Raw genomic sequence first — 14,310 nt, 5'->3', positions numbered from 1 at the left:
GATGTGCTCTGACCCCCCGCCCCGAAGGAGCACTCCGCACCCGCGAGGAAAAGGAACCCACCTCTCCCTTTCCTCCTCCCCAATGAACCAGTTTTCCACTGATCCTACATGCTTTTTTTGCTTCTCCCACGCTAAACCCGGTCACGCGGGGCCTGAAGGAGGGGGACCCAGACGGCTCCCTTCCCCGCATGCAGCGCGGCTGGCCCTGCCCCTCCCGGCCGCCCACGGAGCCCAGCAGCGGCCGGAGCTGGGCGCCCACCGCCCCCACGGCGCGGGGCTCGGAGACCGCGAAAGACTCCGCTAGCTCGGGCCTCGGCGCCGCTCCCCTCCCTGGCACCAGGGGGCGCTGCCGCCCAACGGCCGTCGCCATGGTCACCGCTGGCGGCGGAGTGGGGTTTACGTAAAGGACGCAGCGTCCCCCGGGGGGCGGAGGCGGCCTTCGCGCCGGCGCCGGCGCCCTGCGGAAGCGGCGTTAGTGAATCGGGGCCTTGGGGAGCCCAGGATGGAGGTGGCGGTCGCGGCGGCGGCGGCGGGCCGAGCCCTGCGGCGGGCTGGAGGTAAGGGGGGCTGCGGGCGCGGCGGGCCGGGCCCTGGGCGCGGGCGCGGTGCAAGCGGCGCGGCAGCTGGGCAGTGTCCAAGGCGCGCGGTGGCCCGCCCGACGGGTCCGCGGGCGGAGGTGCGGCTGCCACGCGCGCCCGTGGCAGGTGTGGGATCCTTGGAGCTCCTGTCACCGGTGTGGGGACGGTGACACCCGTGGCGCGGACGTGGGCAGCATGGGTCTGGCACAGGCAGCGTGGTTTTCCTGGCACGGGTGCCAGAAGACTCACCCCCACCTTGGTGCGGTGGTGGCCGCCGAGGTGTGAGGCGGTCTCAGCCCTCTGTGCACCACTTGGACTGGTGCCTGGGTGACGGTGGCCAGCTCGTGGGCGCCAGGTGGTGCCCCTGGCATGGGTGTGAGGAAGTACTCTCGTCAATAAGGCATTGGATGGTTCTGGCCTTGACATGGTCTGGAGTGATGGAACCCCAGGGTTGGAGAATTGGTGTCCTGAGCATGACAGGAGTTGCTGGCATGACTGAGAAATGGCCCTGGCCCAGCATGGTGCCACGGGCAGCCTGGCCCTGTGAAGGGAGAATCCATGGCCCTCAGACCCGGGTAGACGGAAGGATAAATGCCCATCCTCCCACTCCAGTGACGCTGAGGGACATTGGGGCTGGCACAGGGGTCCACCTTTAATGTCTGTTGGGTACGCCGGACCAAGGAAGGCAGAAGGCTGGGAGGTGGTTAGTGTTCTTTATGATGGACGTGAAAGAGAGACGCCAGGAGATGCTTCTACCACGAGGACCCTGATGGTGACTGAGACGGAGACCCATCCAGGTACTAGCTGTCCTGGACTCATGAAGTCATCCAGCTTTGGGGAAGAGGGGAGGGGTGGATGGGTCTCAGCTCTGCTCACTATCCCTGAACATGTGTCCTGAGAAACGTGCAGGGCTGAGAGTTGGGCGGCGTCAGAGGGGTGCTCCAGCCGTCTGTAGTCCTGCGCCCCGCCTCTTCCTTGGGTTGATGGTTCGCTCCTGGATATCTGGGAGCTGCCTCTATTCTTTGGAGGCTTGGAAGCCTTTGGGTCCAGAGGACCATTTGGGGGGAATGTTTGAAAGATGAGCCTGCAGCCACCGGGAGGGTGCTAGGACCTCCTCTGCGCTTACCCGTCCTTTGGGAAGCTTTGGGTGAGGGTCTCGCTCAGTGTCCCGTGGGTTCTACTTCCTGGGACAGGGGGCAATTTATGGAGCCCCAGAGATGTCTTAGGGTGTGGGGGAAGTCTTTGGTCTTTGCAGATCTCTTGGGGAAGTGGAGTCGGAGGTAGAAGAATAAATGAGGCTGGGCCTGGGGAAGGCCTTTAGGAGTCCAGAAAGAGGAAGGGGAGGGGAGGCAAGGGTGGTGGTGGCAGCCTTGCCATGTTGGGTGCCTGGAGATGCCGCTGAGGTTCCTTAAAGCTGGAGGGTCGTCCAGGGCCTTTGGAACCGGAAGACTTGAATTCCAGTCCTGCCTGTGTGACCTTGAGCAGGTGACTTTACCTCCCAGAGCCACATCCGAAGGTGGTCGCAGGAGATGAAGGATGGTGCCCATGGAAACCTTTCGTGCAAGGCTGTGCAAAGGTCAGGGATTATCATCAGGTAAAGAGACCAGGGCAGGAGGGCAGAGGAAATGAAGGCGTGGAATGGGGATCGGGGAAGGAGGCAGCCCAGCCGGCAGGACGAGGGCCTGTCATTGGGAATTAGAGGCCCAGAGCGTAAAGGCTCCTGGTGGGGAAAAGTGGGATCTGTTGACATTGTGAGTCAGCTGCTGAGCTGGAACCAGGCTCCAGGTCTCCCGAGGACGGTCCCCAGCATGGCCGAAGCAACTGTCGAGTCCTGCAGCAGTGGCCTGAGCAGGAGGACGCCTTCGCTGGGGCTGCAGGCGTGCCCAGGCCGCGCCGGGCTGGGAGGTGTCTGCGGCTGACAGATCTGGGGTACCTGTGTGGGAGGCAGACTTGGAAGTGTGTGTTTTCTCTTGAGAATTTCCTTTGGCTCCGGGTTCAGAGGACGGGGGTGGGGAGTGGCCGCCTCAGCCTTTCAGGGGTGGGGGCTGGGAGAAAGCAAAGTGGGTCAGAGTCTCTAGAGGGGACGCAAGGCTGGGGGGTCCTGGGAGGGAGGTTGAGGCTGGACGGCTGGAGCTGGGGCATCGTGGGGGATGCTCTCGGATACATGGGACAAGGAGAAGGGGCAGTGGACACCCTCAGAGGGACAGGTGAGAGCAGGACAGGTGTAGCAGGAATTCCCCAAGACGCGGACCCATTTCTGCCCAAAGCGCCTTCCTAGGTGGAGAAGGGGAGGGTGGCTGCCAGTCACTTGAACTTTCAGCCACTGGGACCTAGGTCCTGATAAGGGGCTGCAGGGCCTGAATGAGTGTACACCCTGTGGCTAGCAGGCCCTGCCCTGGAAGGCCCGTTTCCATGAACCCAGGCCCATCGCTCCAGCATTCCTCTGTGTCCGCCTTCACCAGCAACCTGTCTCACGAGCTTGGGCCCCGAGGCAGAAAACTTTTGCCCTGGGTCAGTGCTGCAGTGTCCAGCCACGTGGGGAGAAGGAGGACACGGTCCTGCCAGCCCCTGGGTGGTGAGCTGACTTTTCCGTGCCCGGGGCCTCACCCTGTCTGGGGCCCGCTGCCTGGACACTGCCTGGTGCTGCAAGTGCATCCTCGGCCACCTGTTCCCAGGCTGTCCTTGGGGTCCCCGAGGCCTGTCCCACGTGCTCCCTGCCGCCCCTTTCGCTGCCTCCCCAGGAGCTGCCAGCACCTCGGCTCCCTACCTGCTAGTCCTTTAAAAGGACGCCTCAGGCCTCTCTGATGTGAATATTCAGCAGTCTCGTCCCCTCAGCTCACCCTGCACACCTCCGCCTGTTTGTTCTGATTTGTGGCTCAGCCTTATGGTTTGGGGGCTCCAGGAGCCCTTTGCAGCCACCCCTTGCCATCTGCTTGGAGTGCTGGGACTCTGCACGGCAGAGCTGCATGGCAGGAGGGGCAGATCAGAGACAGCAACGGGAGGAGGTGACCTCTGTTTCCCCGAAGCAGAGCAGGCTTTCTTCCGGGTCCCCAGGGTCCAAGGCCATAGGAAGCCCAGCCAAGTCACCTGCACCCCTTGTCGTGGTGCACAGATGCTGATCTGGAGCAGGTTCCAGCTGGGGCGGGGGGCTGGTAACATAGGTGTGGCCACCGAGGGCAAGTGGCTCTCTGGAGCTGAGGATTTTCTCAGCTCTGGTCCTCAGTCCTAGCCGCATTTCTTTGTCCATGTTTCTCCGAAAGTTGCTTAACTCAGTTCCTGGCAACCTTTCCTTGCTCAGCTGCTTCATAAATCATGGTGCCTGGCTGCTCGGCTTCAGGGGTGCCAGGGCATCGGGCATTTCTGGACAGAAGCTTCTAGGCCGCAGCTGAAAGCCCCAGGCTGGCCGGCCACAGCCGAAGGCCTGGCCTGATGGTGGGAGCCCTGCTCCCCACAGCCCCTCTCACCGGGATCAGGGAGGGGCCACGCTCAGGGCTTCATCACCTGTTGGCCCCGTGCTTGCTCCATCTGAGTTTAGTTTCTCCCCGGAAGGGCTTCATATTATACTCGCGGCGGCCCGGCAGGTGTGCCGGGGAAGTGTCAGTAGCGTGCGGTCAGAGGACCATAAATCTTTTAGAGCCGTGCAGCCCAGGGCTCTGTGGGATGTGGTTACCTCCCCAGCGGGCAGAGCTGAAGCCTGTTTATCTTGATTTTCCTTTTCCTTCCTGATACTTTGACTGGGCTGGATCTCTCTGGGTGGCGGTGGTGGTGGCGGTGGCGGGAGGCACTGGTGTGTAGGCGAGGAGGACCCGGGAAAGCGCCTTCCCCATGGGGTGCCCTGGGCCAATGAGGGCAGGGTCCAGGGAGGTGACGGGGAGGGGAGTGGTGTGGCCCCAGGTGAGGAATGCCCAAGGGCTCTGCAGGATGGCGGTGGAGAGGGGCAGGGCTGGGGCCCTTCCTGCCGCAGGGCTGCCCGGCGGTGGCACGTGTGCGAGGCCGCGTGTGCCGGTAAGCGAGCGTTTCTGTGGGAGGTGAGGGCTGAGGGGGTGTGGAGCGCCTGGCAGCGGGGGAGCTTGTGGGCTCCCATGTCTGGCCGGCCTGGTGTCAGTGGGTGTGTGCCGTGGGGTGTTGCTGGGCTCCACGAAGCGGGAGGGAACAGCGGGCCTAAGGGGGAGGTGGCTTTCCAGCTCTGGGAGGGTGAGTTTAATGTCTCTGAGCGATGCTTCCGAGAGGAGCCTGTCTGCTTTCTTGGTATTCCTTAGAAGGAAGCCTGGGCTGGGGGTGTGGCTCTCGCTGCCCGTTTGTGCTCACACACGCCTGCTTCCACCTCCTCCCCAGCCCGGGCAGCCAGGCAGTGGCCGCCCGGGTGACAGAAGAGAGCAGGGGAGCCCCTGGGCCTTAAATTTGGGCCTCTGGAGCCAAACGCACCCGCGTTTGAATCCTGGTACCGCTCTACACCTCAGTTTCCTCATCTGTAAATTGGGGATGGTAAAGCCTCCCACCGGGTGGGTGTATCCCAGGACCGATAAAGCCCGGTGAGTGGAAGGATCGTGACAGAGGCAAGCACGCCCGGTGATCTGCCTGCCGTCGGAATCTTCTCCATTTGCAAAGCAGTTATGTCACCATCTACAAGCTTTAGCACCAGGGAAGAGGTAACAGGTCACATCCCTTTTCTCGATAAGGAGAAATGAGCTCCACCTTCCCCTTGGCACGGATGGAATCCGGCGTATCTGTGAATAGAATCATACACAAGACACTGTTCTGGCCTCTGGGGAAGGTTTCCACTCCGATTGGGCTGATAGTTATTTCGCGTGCACCTGCCGAGGGCTGGGGTCAGTGAGGGCCATGAAGACGAAGGGGACATCGCAGGGCCTATAAGGTGTAGACTCTGAGGCTCACCATCTATCTGTGCACAAGGTATGACGTGGGCACAGAGGTCTACGCTGTAATTTTAGGACGTGGGTGCCACCGGCGGTCAGAGGAGAGAGCGCGACTCAAACCAGGAAGGTCAAGGGAGGCTTAAGTGGTGATGGCGTTTTACCTGCGCCAACCAGGTGACCATAGGAAACGGCAGCAATGGGGATGTGGCTGGGAAAGCAAGGGCCTGACCGTTTGAGGTCTGGCTTGACTACAGAGAGCAGGAAAGGGAAGTGATGAAAGGTTGAAAAAGTGAGCTGGGGCTGGGTCCCCGAGAGCCTCGACTGCATGGCTGAAGGTTTGGTTTGTGAACCTGGGCCGTCATTGAAGTGCTGAGCAAGAGTGCGCCAGGTAGGAGCTCAGCCAGTTACAAACCCGACTAGTCTCCATGAGGACGCGGGTTCGATCCCTGGCCCTGCTCAGTGGGTTAAGGCTCTGGTGTTGGCGTGAGCTGTGTGTGGTGTAGGTCGCAGACGCAGCTTGGATCCTGCATGGCTGTGGCTGTGGTGTATGTAGGCCGACAGCTGCAGCTCCAATTCGACTCCTAGCCTGGGAACTTCCACATGCTGCAGGTGTGGCCCTAAAAAAAAAAAAAAAACGAAGAGTGTGTCAGGCAGAGGTGTCTGGCAGCAGGTCTTGGAGGACTGGGGCACAGCAGTGGGGAAGCCATCTGGTGCCAAGGGCAGGTGCCAGGTTTGGCAGGCTTGAACCCAGGCAGTGGCCGCGCTGGGAGGGAGGGGAGAGGCCACAGTGATTGATTTTGGAGGGAGGTGGGGACCATGAGGTTTGTCCCTTTAGTCAGTCAGAGGCGGGGCCTGAAGCAGGGCCAGGCCTCAGCTGCGGCTCCCACACCTGACTTTCAGCTGCTTTGACTCTGGTGGGTTCCAGGCCGGGGGGGTGTGAGTGGGAGGCTGTCCGGGATCCCCCGAAGGAGGCTGTTCTTGTCCCCAAGGGCCCAGCCAGGGGGTTCCAGTATCCTTAGCACTTATTTCCAGGCGTTAGGTCAATTACCCCTTGAAATTTCACCTGCCTGAGTTCAGCCCAGGAGGTTACTCTTCCGGGAAGTTTCATCAAAACCCTCTGGGCGATTGAGAGTTCTCTGAGCTGGGGGCAGGGGTGGGGAGAGCGGGCTTGTCTTCCCCTGCGTTTGGGAGCTGCTCCCAAGAGTCACCCCCTCCAACCTGGAGATGCTCCTGGCTGCAGAGCCTGGGGGAGGGGCGGGGGAGGGCGGGCGGCCGGGGTGCGAGTGTCAGGTGAGGCAGGACGTGCCTTTCATTCATCCCGGAGAGTCCCCTTGTCGTTGCCTCTCCTGGAGCCATTTCATTAATTCATGATTGATGTTCCTGGACTTCCTTGAGGTTAATTCATTATTGATGTCCCTTCATTTATGTTCAGTCCACCCTGCACCTCCCAGTACATGGCTGTTCCCACTGGGCGGGCCACGCGGTCAGTCGAGTGACTGGGTGGGGCTGCTCCAGTGGCCCCCATCCCACCGCCCCACCCCGCCCCAGGGACAGAGCCCTTCCGTGTGGCTTTTGCCAAACCCTTTCAGGTTTGGGTGTCGGGAGGCCTCAGGGCGTCAGTCTTCAGGAGCCTTTCTTTGCTCAGCCACATCATATCAGTAATAATAACAAAAGTTTCCATTTTGTGAATAAGAAGAACTCAGCCTGGCCTAGCGCACCATATAGCGAGGATCTCACTGAGTCCTTGTGATAGGTACTGCCTCTGCTGCCCTCCATCCCTCTATCCGTCCAACAGAGGCTCAGCGAGGGTGAGTTACCTGCCCAAGGACACACAGCAAGTGGGTGGGGAGCCAGGGTTTGAACCCAGGACCCCGCCCTCTCCTCTCTGAGCCCTGCTTCTCCCTTCAGGCCCACACAGCCCCCCTCCCTGTGACGCCTTTCTTCTGGCCCCACTGCGCTCCAGGACTGTCCTACCGGAGGTGATGGGGGCACAGAGCCCCGGCCCCCCTCTGCCCGTGTGTGTTGTTAAATGTTCACGGCTTGTTCCCTCCCCTCGCTGATCCACATCCTCGCTGAAGACGAACAATGACGGCAAGTGGCACTTACCGAGCACACACGAGCTCACGCACTAGGCCCCGTGCTAAGCACTCTTCGTGTCTCAGCTCATTTACTCCCCATAACCACCCGAGAGGCAGGTGGTATTAACCTGTTTTATAGGCGAGGTTTAGAAATGCGCTCTAGGCTCTCGGCTAATAGCTGGCAGGGCCTCCTGGACTCCCACGGCCTCGAGCTACAGGATGCTCGCCTCATTCACCCCGTAACTCTCTTCTCTCTCCAGCTCCTCTGGCCCGTTTGCTTCAGAGGTATCTGCGTATTTACCCAGCGGTCTCAAACCTTTCACCTCTCTGGCCGAACGCGTTGGCCTGTGTCAGGCCCCCTCCTTTGCTGTGAGACCAGGAGTACCTGGATCCCCGGACGGGTGATTTTTAGGGAGACGGCAAGGCAGGCGGGATGGTGCGGGGCCTAGACTCTGCCCCTGGCTCTGCTGGGCAACTTCAGATGAGTCACTCAGCCTTTCTGAGCCTCAGTTGCCCCATTTGTGTAACAGCAGCAATGCCATTGACTTTCTCTCCTTATTGGCTGCCCCGTGCTCAGAGGCGATGCTGGATGGGAAAGACGCGGTGGTCCTCAGGGACTAGGATGGCTTGTGTGTGAGATTCAGAGATTCGGGGCTGGGCACGAAGGCCAGGAATGTTTCAGGCCGGGCATAAACCCACCCTCGGAGCTGCCCAGGCAGGCGAGTGAATTTCATGGTGTGCCAGCCGGCAAGGCCTTGCTCGAGGACCCTGTTCAGCCAAGAGCTGGGCAGGAGGTCCCTAGAGGGGGGCTGGGTCAGTCTGGTGTCCCGGTCGGCTGACCAGCGCCTGGGGCCCTGGAGGCCGCCCCGCCCGCTCTGAGGCCTTGGGCTGGCCTGGGCTCTGGGCCTCACCACCAACTCTGTCCCCCACACGCCTGGGCCGCCCGACGGGCTGGAATCAGGCACTCCGCCACCGCCGCCGGGACCTCTCCTCACCCCTCAAGATAGGTGGCAAGCCTGGTGAAGAGGTGAGCCCTGCATCTGTTCCGGAAAGTGGGGAACCGGCAGCCTCTCGATGGCAGGCTTCCCAGGGCGTTGGCTAGAAACCTCTGCTTTCCCATCCGCCTTAGCCTTACTCGGAGGAGTGCACTGCAGCGCCAGGCTGGGCCTGGGGAGCGCAGCACGTGCTTCCAGGCTCCCCCGGCCCTGGAGGGGAGGGCAGAGGCCTCGGGCTGCGGCAGGGGGCAGGGGTGAGTCCCGCCTGGCATGGCTGTTGGAAATCTGTGGCCAGGCTGCAGAGAGGTGACCGCTGCTTTCACTTCCCAAGTGTCCGCCCTCTGCAGGCGGGGATTGCATCAGACATCAGGCTCCCGCTTCTTCCCTGAGCTCCTGCCGGGCCCTGGGGCAGCTGCCCCACCACCGCCCACAGCCCTGGGCCCAGCTGCCCAGGGGACTGGCCCGGCCTTGGCCGTCTCGCCGGAGGCACTGCCTCCCGGTTGGCACTGCCCACCTGGCCTGCTCTAAGACCACGCCACCCTTCCTTCCTCCTGTCCCCCTTCTGGTTCATTCTCTCTCTCTTTAAATTCAGCGCAGCAGAGGCCTGCAAACATGGGCTTTAGCATAAAGCCCCACTGGAGTCTGCTCCTACTTGGACGAGTCATTTAACTTCTCTGAGTCTCAGTTGCCTCATCTCTGAAATGGGGGATCCGGTGGAGTCCAGCATGCCGGGCAGCTGTTGGAATCGAATGAGACACCCCCCTCTCCGGACGTCCCGCCCACTGGGGGGCTTCTGTTGTTACCAGGTTGTTTTTCTCCACTCTTCTGTCCCCCTCGGCGGGGCTAAGCTGCGAGGACCCGCTCTTTCTGGAGGCCGTGTCCCGCAGCCAGGCAACCCTAGCACCACCCCTGGCCCTTCTGGGCCGCCGCTCAGAGCTGGCAGCGTCCCCGTGTCGTCTGACCCTGCTCCGGGCCCAGCCCTCTCCGAGGCCGCCTGGCCCCTTTTGGTTCCTCTCCTGGTTTAGTTTCCTTCCCTCTGGCGCCTCTTCCATCCTGCTGCCTTTTCTTTGTCCACTTTTTCTTCCCCTGAGGCCTCTGGGGGAAGCCAGCGTCTTTCCTCAGAGACTCTCTGTCACCCCCGTGCCAAGTGGTGGCCCCTCAGCCCCTCCCACTCACCTTGGCTGTGGGAAGGTGGCCTGTGGGGGAGATTGTGCGTCCCTCGTCGGGGGGTCCCGACGTGGCCTCACAGCCAAGACTGCTGGCAACCCCGACAAGTCCCGAGTCCCTTGGGGTCCTCTCCAGCCCCGGTGCCTGGAGGAGGAGGCCAGCCTGCTGGGCCACAAAGCCCCACCTGAGGCTGGAGGCTCCCGTCACAGCAAACCCTCCTCGTCCTCCTCGGTTCCAGGGACATGTGGAAGGAGAAGGCCGGAGCCAACCCCAGTGTCCCGGAGCCAGGAAAGCCAGCCGCCCCTGCCATCTCTTTCCTGCCAGGAAGTCAAGGCATCTTCTCAAGAGGTGGCTTCGGCCTCCTGTCTTGGAGAGAACTGGGTCTCCCGCAGACACTGTCCCCAGGACTGGGGCCAGGATGCGGAGCAGGGAAGAGCCCTGCCACTTGTCACCTCCTGGCCACCCGTTCTCAGGGACACTTGTTCCTTGTCAGGCAGCTCTGCACATGAAGCTTTGTGCCTGGAGCCGGGAATAAGAATAGTTACCATGGCTTCCTCAGGGAGTCCCAGGTTAGGAACCAACATATAAGCAGACAAAGGGAGCAACAGCAAAGCGAGCCCAGCCTTCTGAGCGAGGGCATCCTCCCCTCTGCCAGACCCCATCCTGAGTGCTCTAGGTGGTAGCTCATTTAATGCAAAGAATAGCAACAGCTCTCACACCCGGGGCTCTGAGCCAGGGCGGTGCCCTGGGAGGTGTGTTCGTCACCTTAGGCACAGGTCGGGGCTCTCAGCTTCCTTGGGGGAATTGAAGGAACCTGCTAGAGGCCACGTGCCTGCAGGGCCGGCTGGGCAGCAGACCCCCATTTGTCTGGCCTCTGCTCTTAGGGTGTTCCTTCTTGCTCTCCAACCTCGCATGGGGTTTTTGAGGACGCCGTGAGCCACAGGGAGGACAGGTTCCCACAGAAGGAAGGCCCCCTTTGGCCACCCTGTTACTGAGAGCACCAGCTCCCCCTTCGTCGCTGCCCACGTGTGAGCCTGTCCATGGCCCGGACCCTGCACTTCGCCACCTTGGTCGACAGCCCAGGGGTCTTCCTCTCACCCCCGTGCCCCGCGCCCCCAGTGGTGTTGGGTGCTGCTGATTGTTCTCCTTGCCGCCTGCCTCTCTCCTGGACAGTTTCATAAACAGCTAGCGGAGGGGCCTCCTCCTCTGGGGCTGCCTTCTCCATTTCTCGGCCCCTTCCGAGAGCCTGACACCCCCCCCCCGGCCCCAGGTGAACCCCATTCAGCAGGCTTCCGGCAACGGTAACTAAGCCGGGCGCCCAGCCCACCACCTGCTCAGTACTTTATAAAAGTTTAACCTTAATGGTGTAATGAACTCCCATCATAAAGCAGCTGGAGCAGTGCATCCTGGGATGTATAAATTATAGGAGCCCTCTGAAGTTGTAATTGGCAATGGCAGCGACTGCAAGGTTGAAAGGGGCCGGCCTCGCTGGGCTGAGCACAGCTATTCTCTGCTTCCTTTCAAAAGGCACACAGAGCTGAGTCTGGCTGCGAAGAAAGAATGTCCTCAGACCAAACCGAGCTCCTGGTCCCTCCGCCCCAGTTCCCACTTCCTGCTCCCGACTGTGTCTGCAGAGCCTGCAGGCTTAGGAGGCGGGACCCCCACCCAGGCTGGAGGGGAGGGATGCAGCAGACTGGAGGGGGGGCCGATCCGCAGTTTCCCGGGGAGTGCTTCAGAGCGCTCTCCTGGTCTGACTCCCCCGGTCTGAAAGCACAGAGCTGGAGGCTTCCTCTGGCGGTGCTTGTGGGGCTTGAACTGCAAACGGCAGGGGCTGTTGTGATTTGGGGTGAGGAGCTCAGGCTCTGAAGCTGGACCGTCCGGCCTCTTGTCACAGCTCGTGTTGGTGGCATTTGCGAGACCTTAACCACATCATTTAACCTCGCAGCTGCAGAATCTCAGCTGTCAGATCAGGGGAATAGATGAGCAGCCTCTGAGGAGCGTTAGGAGGACCCAGGGTTAGGGACTCAGCTAAATGCTGCTTTGAGGGACGCGCGGATCCCCTGGGGAGCTCACTAACGCAGTTCCCCGTTGAGGCCCGCTGGGGCCCCAGGTCTGCTCCTTGGGATGTGGCTCACAGGCCACACCTCGAGCAGCCAGGGCACAGATTTGGACTCATGGGAAGTACTCAGTGGGTGGCAGCTGTGATTGCCCCTCCAGGCCCAGCGCTTGCACGTGGTGCCCACGTGGGTTTAGCTGAGCGCTCCTGAGGGAGGCCCACGAGCCAGCAGCGGCACCTGGAAACAGGTTAGAGAGGCGGGATCTCTGGAGTGGGGCCCAGGACTCTGCCGTGCAACCAGCTCTGAGGTGCCGCCTCTGCTCGCTCAGCAAGAAGCACCGGTGGGGCTCATTCTCCAGAGCAGGGCTTCTCTGAGTGCACGGAGGTTTGCCCTGGCCTCAGGACCTCCTGGGTTGGCCACAGTGGGGCTTGCTCACTACAGGCTCCTGGGCCCAGCTTCGGACCAGCTGCTTCTGAACGTCTGGCTGGGGCCTGGGAGTCTGCATTTACCCATCTCCTCCCTGCCCGGTCAGGTGTCAAGTCACTGGAAAACACTCACTGTCTGAGAGCTGTGGGGCAGAGCAGGTGCCCTGTCCCCACCCCCTCCCCACCTGGTGCACAAGGCTTTGCCTCTGCTGGGAAAGAAGAATGAACCCCAGACGGGAGCCAGGAGCCCCAGGCCCCAGCCCCGTCCTGCCTGGGGGCCCGGAGCTGCTCTGACTCGGGCCCAAACGTGGGGCTCTCTCTTCACGGTGAGAATAGGGAAAAAGCCTAACGGCCACCAGTAGAGAACTGGTTGAATAACCTCACACACCCTGTGTACATGGACTGCTCTGCAGTAACGAGGGAAGATTGGGCTGGAAAAATGTTTAATGAAGAGACATGTTCACCTTCTCTAGCTCAGTGCAAATGAAAGTGGTAGGTACGGAACGAGCTCATATTTGGACAGAGGAAAAAAAAGACTAGACAGATGCTAATGGTTCATCATTTTCCTAGAGGGAGCATGGATGGTTTCTACTTTCTCTTTCTCTCTCTCTTTTCTATTTTCTATGGAGAACATGTGCTTTGTGATAAGGAAAAAGTAGGCATAGATAAGCACGTCTGGCCCAGGGGCTTCGGGTCGCAGGTGCCAGTGGCAGCCCCAGACTCCCAGGACAGTGCTCGTACTCCAGCAACCTGCTGGGGTGACCTGCACCTTGGTCCTCCTCCCCTCCGGGCTGTGCCCAGGGTTCCCCAGTCCTCCCCACTGTTTCTCCCACTTTTTCACTTCCTCTCTGCTTTGAGTCTTCCCTGGGGCACCTCCTCCGCTTTACACAAGAGGAGAGAGTGAGGAGGGGAGAGCTGAGGGACCCCGGCTTGTAAGCCTCTGGGGCGGAGTTCAGTTTTCATCAGGGCGTCACCTAGGAGCCTGCCCATAAGTTCCAGAGTCTAGGATGTGCTTGGGAAGGAAAGGTTGAATGAATGACGCTTGGAATGCAGCCAATGACAGGACAAGGCACCTAGCTGTGTGACCTCGGATATATCATTGTACCTCTCTGGGCTTAGTCTTCATCTCTCGGATTCAGGGAGCGAGGGAGTCTTGAACTCTGATTCCGTGGGCCCTTTTAGCTCTCATCCCCGGTGAATCACGTACCTTCCCATTCCTGCTCCTGTGCCCAGCTTTCTAAGCAATTTGTGCTGTTCAGGAAGACCCCACCTGTCCATTCTGCTTGCTCCGTGGGAATGTGTGCAGAAGCAGCTGCTCAGGGCAGAGCCCTGCTCAGGCAAGGGCGGAGGGAGGAGCGGAAGGAAGGGAGACCCATGGTGCTGAGAAAGCCACCGACAGCGGAGGGCTCGAGGGCATCCCAGCGTTCCTGGGCCTGATGCTGGCCTCCCACCAGCCCTGGGTAGCCTTCGCCCTGCCTGTGGTCAGGTGTCACTTTTCATCTTCTCCTGGCCAGAGCTGCCTTTTTCCCAGTGCCTCTCGCCTGGCTTTGTGGCTGAGACCTCCTTTCCATCAGGCCCTGGCAGCCCTGAGTCTCTAGCCCTTTGAGCTGCTGTTTTCCGCTGAGTGGCTCAGTGGGGAGAGGGGGTGGGAGCAATCCATTCAGGCCACTTGTTTTAAAGACGTTTCAGTAAACCCATGGGATTTGTGGTCGCATCGCTTCAATCTTCTTTCAAAGAAATGGACGGGTTTCTGGGTCTCTCCTACCACCAGCTTCCCCGCCTGGCAGCGACCCAGAGGCAAGAGCTGGGAGCTGACGGTGGTGCTCCGTGCAGAGCCCTTCCAGGGAGGGGTTTGGGAGGCAGCCTCTGCGCCGGCTGGGGTCCAGCCCCTGCTCGAGGTGCCTCGGCCTCAGGGGTTCTGGAGGCTTCTGTGTGCAGGGGCGGGAGTCCAGGAGTGGAGGCCAGGAACGAGGGAGCCTTGCACCCCCCATCTTTCTGCCTGGTGGTGAACTCCTGCTCCGCCGTCAGTACCCGCCAGGAAGCCTTCTCTGTCTGCCTCGGGCTAAGCAGCTGTCCTCGCTGTGGGGTCCCTGGCATCGTAGCTCTGTACTCACTGACCTCTGGGTTTCCTTG

General features: G+C 60.9%; 1 protein-coding gene across 1 annotated transcript in view; it reads left to right on the top strand.

Annotated features, from left to right (window-relative positions):
• The first annotated feature begins 443 nt into the window (after window positions 1-443).
• The window catches only part of DAGLA (diacylglycerol lipase alpha), a 61,156-nt gene continuing 47,289 nt past the window's right edge, over window positions 444-14,310 (top strand). Inside the window, exon 1 of the mRNA XM_047775563.1 lies at window positions 444-557. The gene's annotated coding sequence lies outside the window, so the exon portion shown is untranslated. The remainder of the gene's footprint in view (window positions 558-14,310) is intronic.

Source organism: Phacochoerus africanus, chromosome 4 (genome assembly GCF_016906955.1).
Source record: "Phacochoerus africanus isolate WHEZ1 chromosome 4, ROS_Pafr_v1, whole genome shotgun sequence".
In the NCBI taxonomy this organism is placed as follows: Eukaryota; Metazoa; Chordata; class Mammalia; order Artiodactyla; family Suidae; genus Phacochoerus; species Phacochoerus africanus.
Note: the sequence above shows the minus strand (reverse complement) of the source record. Positions and strands in the feature narration are given on the sequence as shown.